The following is a 6,000-nucleotide window of genomic DNA, read 5'->3' as shown; positions in this document are numbered from 1 at the left end:
AATGCCCAGGACAGAAGCTGATTAATTAGTGGTGATGTCATTCTATTAGCAATTCCAGGGCAGGCCAGCTGAAACATCACCTTTGGATGTAGATATAATCTTCAACAAAGTAAACTGCATTAAAGAAGTTTATAATGAGTAGCAACTTCAAGACAGACATAGCAAAGCTGGAAATGCTGCCACTGTCAGGGCAGGGAAAGGGAGTTTGCCTTTTTGTGTTGCAACTTGAGAGGAGAGTGTGTCTGTGCCTCTCTGAGGGTGGTCACTTAGGCTCTCTGAGTATATCTCTGTCCTGGAGAGGTTGCAGCTTCATCCAGTTATCCTACTGCTCAGCAAAAGCTTTTCTGCAGCACGCCACTCCCTGGCTTCCTTGGCATCTGAAGACTGCTTCACTAAAAGCTTTTTGTAGCTTTTGAACTTCTCAAAGAAACCCACGCAAAAGAGACCCCAAAGCCCCACACTTTCATCCTTAGGAAAGGCTGAAGTTTTGCAAGTATCTTGTCTTCGTCTGTGTGCAAGGCTGGGAGGCTGTGCTTTATTGCCATGCCCTGCAGCAAGAGACTTGAATTTGGATGAATCTTTTGCAGGTTCCCAAAATGGCCCTTTGCTAAAAGTGGACAAAAGTTTCCCATTTTATCTGGGGACAAAGCTTCCATCATTGCCTCCTAATAGTGCTGAAGTAAAAAACTTGGGAGGACTTGTCTTCTTACAATGGTGTGCCAAAGCCCTTTCTGCCTGGGGGCTGCTTTGGCTTTGTGGAAAAAGGTAGAGAGAAGCAAGGGGCTTCTGGGGTTATTGGGGTGAAGTAGGGTTGAACCTCCTCCTCCTCCCCCAGCCTCTCTTCAGTGTCATTTCCTTTGCTGATGTGTTCTGCTTTCTTCTCACCTGATTTTTTTCCCTCCTCTTTATATGCTTTTTTTCAGTTTTGATATTGGCAGCGCCTCTGTTTCAGATCCTCTTCAAACTTAATTAATGTGCTGCTTATTCCCTCTTCCAGATCGGTAATTATTATATTTAATAAGACCAGATCTAGTCCTGATCTGTGCATTACCTCCGGCTCTCTCAACACTTTCCAGTTTGCCATGACATTACAGCTTACAGTAATTCAATAGCACATCAGTCCACGTGAAAAGGTCCCTACCAATTTGGTTGGAATGGCTTTCTTTTCAAATAAAGAACAAAAATATATCAGACCTAGGAAAAGAGACCTCTGCTTGTGCTGTTAAACAGAAGGTGGAAAGAGAAGCTGATGTAGTGGTACTTTTCCTGCCGCAGCTCCTGGCACCTCGGATGGCTCCAGATCTGCAATCCACAGAGCAAGGTCTGCTCTGCTGTTCCTGGCAAAACATGTGAGCCTGCTCCCTCTGTGAAAGCTGATTGTCGACTCCTGGAATTTAGAAAAGCTCTTTCTTTTCTTTCTGCCTTCCTAATTATCATCTCTGCATCTGCAAATTATCAGGTTTTCATCAAAATCTTGGGGGTTTTTATGTGGAGAAATTTCCACTTATGAAAGAAAAAAATGTCCTATTGAAAACTTCTGGCTGGGGACCTTTCAGATTTGCTCCAGAACATGTGCCTTACTAAACACCACCTCCACAGCCTCCCTCCAGACAAGGGAAGCTATCTGGGGGTTGCATATCTAATGCCTAATGCTTCCCACTGATCACTTACCCTTTTGTATAAGAAATGTAACCAAGTAGCCTGATTAACTGGGATTGAAGGAATTAAGCCTGTGTTTGTGGAGATAACGATCAATGAGGTCTCTTTTAACACACTTGTTACTCTGGGCTTCCTTTGATTGGCATATCAGCAGCTACACACCATAAATTACCTTGATGGATTCCCCTGTGCATCTGAATTTAAAAGAGATGAGGCAGAGGGTTATTTTAGTTAATATTCCAGTGTGTGATTTGCCAGGTGCTGTGCAGCTTCTGTCTCGATTCATAACCTCTGTTCTTTTACTTCTAAAGTCCTGTCCATGGAAATAGCACTGCAGTTGCCCTTGAACCTGCCTTTGGGCTTTCTGTATCTCCCATATTCCTTGACCCAAGTCCTTTCTGCCTGGACAATTCCTTAAACAGTATATGCTCATGATGCCTCGAGGAGGGAGCAAGTGCTGCAAGACTGAGGCAGTTTAATTACTGACACAAACCCTTGGCAGAACCTAGCAGGTTCTCCCAGGTGACCAGCTGGGGCTGCTGGCATGGATCCTGGAGAGAATTAACCAAAGAAGTGTTCCTGGATGCATGTGGGTCCACAGCAGAAGTTTTGGTGGTCCCCACCGCAGCCCATTAGCAGTGAAGTGAGAGGCTGCCTTCCTCAGATTAGAAAGCACTTGAGGATGTCATTTACTCAGGCAGATTTCCCAGCTGACTGAGCATTCTTATTGCACTAATTACAAATCAAGAGGGTGGCACGTGCAGTGGCTCCCAGGCAGGAGGAGCTCTCCTCCCTAATGGTGGGGCTGGCTGGACTGGGAAAAGCAGAATGGATCCTGCTAATTATTATCCTCTCCCCTCCTATCAGTTGGAACAAAGTAAAGCTTGCTCTAGTAAATCCTACAAAGTTTGATGCTCAGAGGCTGCAGCTGGTGCCCTCTAACATCTGAGGCTGAAGTCTAGCCCTGCAGGTGAAGTGTATCAGCACTGTGGGTAACTCAGAGCCAGGACCCTGGCTCAGACTGGCTGCTGCTTTGGAGTCACCTGAATAGCCCAGTACCTGGGACTAGGGACACATATGAAGAAAATAACTAACCTGAATCTTTGATAGGTGTTTGACCAAGCCATTGTAGGACTGTCTTGTTCTGACTGTTTTCAGCTAGTGTAGGAGGGAGAAGACTTAGGAAAAGTTGCTGTTTCAAATTTCTGAGTATTGAAGTCTGGTGTGCTTTGGGATATGGGGCTGAGTGGAAGCAGTGGTGCTCATCACAGTCCAGCCAGCCTCGGGGGTTCCCTCTGTGTAGGGCTGTTCTGGGTCATTGAACTTGGCCTGTTATGAATATTGCTGGTTTGGGGGCAGTTACAGCATCTCTTTTCTCATCTCGAGTGTCCTTTGATTCCCTGGGCCTGTGTTTTCCCATTTGGCTGAGGCTGACTGCATTTCCAGAGGCTCCATGTCCCATTGCCAGACAGCTGATAGCAGCAGCAGAACATCTGCCTGTATCTGTACCCTGTGGCTCTTCCTCCTGTGCATAGCTACTTTGCTCTGCCATGTGCCTTCCTGTCGTCAAATGCACAGCTCCTTTTGCTGCTTGTCTCTGATCTGTTTACACTAAAAACCCTCCTGAAGCTGGTTGGCCCTAGGAGAGCATTGACTATTGGTGGTACATTTTAGTCACAACTACAGATGGATTCTCCAAAGCACCGTGCCAGGAACAACTCGCAGCTGCCTGCCCTGGGACCCGTAGCCTAATGTCTGTCTGCCTCAGTGTTGGCCCAGTTCTGGCAGGCAACTGGTGTAGAGGTTTCCAATGCACATGTCTGAAGGTGTTTCTGAGCGTGGGGGTCACCATCAATCCCAATGAAGTTAGAGATGGAGAGGACCTGGACTGATGGATAAGCCAGTCCTCCAGCATGCTTCCACCCCTGGTACTAGCTGTGCAGATGGTGTATGCACGAGAAGCTGTGTGAGTGACAGGGAGACAGCCCTTGGGCTTTGAACTGCCCCTTTTTTTGTGCTTCACCACATGCCAGGACAAGGCTAACATGTGAAACATTTCTGAGCAGTTCCCCCTTTCATTAACTACTGAGCTTCTGGCTCAGCCTCAGCTTCCCACGCGGTGCCTCCAGGAACCAGCGGTTGGAGTGTCCTGTCTCTCCCAGCCACCACTCACCTTAATATCATGAAGAGCTCTTATTACCTGGGTCTCTGCTGTTTTGTTTCAGCTAATTAGAGCTGATGAGATCCACTCAGTGTTAGGCAGTTGCCTGTCCCTCAGCTTCCTGTGGTCCTTGTAAAGTTTACCAAACATGACAAGATATTAATCCTTTCAGGGACCATAGCACAGGCAATGTGGTGACATTTAGAGCTCTTGTTAAAGCAGCAGGTTCAGCTGAAGTCTTTAGGAAACTTCTGCTCTCCTGCTGACAGGCTCTATCTACAACCATATTGCATGGCTAACTATCCTGCTTGATGGAGAGGATCCTAAAATTGCTGTTTCAATGAAAGTACAGTCAGTCTCCAGATGCGGTAGGATCCTGAGTGCACCAGAGTTCATACTTCCCTTGGGATTTATTCTCCTAATGGCCTTTGTACCTGAAGCTCAGCAACAGCTTTGTGCCAGGAAGCTCGCTGTTGTTTCATGTGCAGCTGTAAACTGAGCTCAGTTTATCAAGCTATGATGAGACCAGGGTCTCCTTTGAGTTGACAAATAAAGCTGAGGAAGGTATTTGGAGGGGAGGGAAGACCTGGAATAACATATTCCATGTAATATGAACATAGGGCATTTTCCAAACTCTTCAGCTAGTGTTGTCAACTCCTGCAATTTTTAGTGGGAACCTCCTCATATTTGGCCCTGTTTCAAGTTCCAGGTTTTGGCTTCATGCCGCTCTCCATTTCCTTTTGAAACAAAAAATAAGTTCACAGCTTTGTGGGTGCAAAGGCAAACTCAGAAGGACCCTGGATCAGAAAAGCAAACAAGCAGGACTCTTAATGCCAGCCTTCCTAAGCACTTGATTTAGATGAGTGTTAGGTACCTAAATTGGTTAAGCATATTTGGACTTGACAAGCATGCGCAATGTTAGAAATAGAAATGCTGAGGCATCTAAAACCTTATGACTCCACAGGGGGATTTTTGAACTGATGCTGCTATTGTAACTGCAGAAGAAGAAAGAAAGAGTATGTGAACAGGTCTTTCTCTCTAGGTTTATTTTTGCTCTTGCCAGGGGACTGCAGGACAAATAGAGTCTCTTTCAGGCCCATTAGCTTTTATGAATTTGTTCCACTGCCAGCATATAGGTTTTGAAATTCGCGACAGCTATCCCTGCTAAAAGAGCTCTGGTACTTCTCCATGTAGTTGGACCTGGCTTCTGGAGATTTGGATGGAAATGTTTTTGTCATAGAAACAAGGCTCCAGCTCTTTGCTTTAGGATCTGTTGAGACACAGACCTCAAGCTCTGCAGTGTTCTGCAAGCAGGGGTTTTTAGCTCCTTAAGTTGTTGTGTGGGTATACATGCTGAGCATCTATGTAAAATGAAGATATATAGCTATCCCAATGCCCACTTCTGGATTTCCTTGGGCATGTCTAAGCTACCGGTAAAACCCCAGATATACGGCAGCTCCTATCTAAAGCAGCAAGGATTATGTGATATTGTATAGAAACACCATGTTGTGCCTCAAGCATCCCTTGGTATTATATATAGAGAGATCAGGACCCCTCAGGGAATGTGGAAAGGTGAGGAAAAATCATCATCTTCCACTACTGCACATTAGACCTGTCTGTTTTGTCATGGATTGTGTCTGTGACTTCAACTGAACCATTTGATGACTCTGCCTTAGCCCATCACCTTCCTCTTCCCACCAGCACAGCCCTGCAACGCTCTAATGGCTTCTAAAGATGATGCTTCCTTTCTCGCTTACTTTGCCAGGCTTCTGTAGACTAAACTTCTGGTGGTGGGAGCCACCTTTGCATTTGTGTTGCCAAGATTTAGCCCCAAGAAGTGACAAACTGCATAACATGTAGGATACAAAGAAAAAGCTCTCTCCATTTTCTAAGTCTAAGGTTTAGAGGTGGAGAGTTTCAGCAGCAAGAACACATTTTTGCTCTGTGTTTGAGGGGGTTAAAAGAGCAGCATGTCCTGCAGCCCCTTCCCAGTGCCACAGTGAAAAAGTGAGTGGGAAAGTCTGCTTTTGTGGGGACCAGCAGATTCTTACCAGTCACCTACTTTTAATTCACCAGCACATGTGCAATAACAGCCAGTGGGTTTACTGGTAAGGTGGTGCCCAAAGGACAGTCCTGATGAGAGAACACTTCAAAGGGGAGCCTTGCGTTTGAACTGTGCT

Source organism: Aquila chrysaetos, chromosome 21, assembly GCF_900496995.4.
Source record: "Aquila chrysaetos chrysaetos chromosome 21, bAquChr1.4, whole genome shotgun sequence".
NCBI lineage: Eukaryota > Metazoa > Chordata > Aves > Accipitriformes > Accipitridae > Aquila > Aquila chrysaetos.
Note: the sequence above shows the minus strand (reverse complement) of the source record.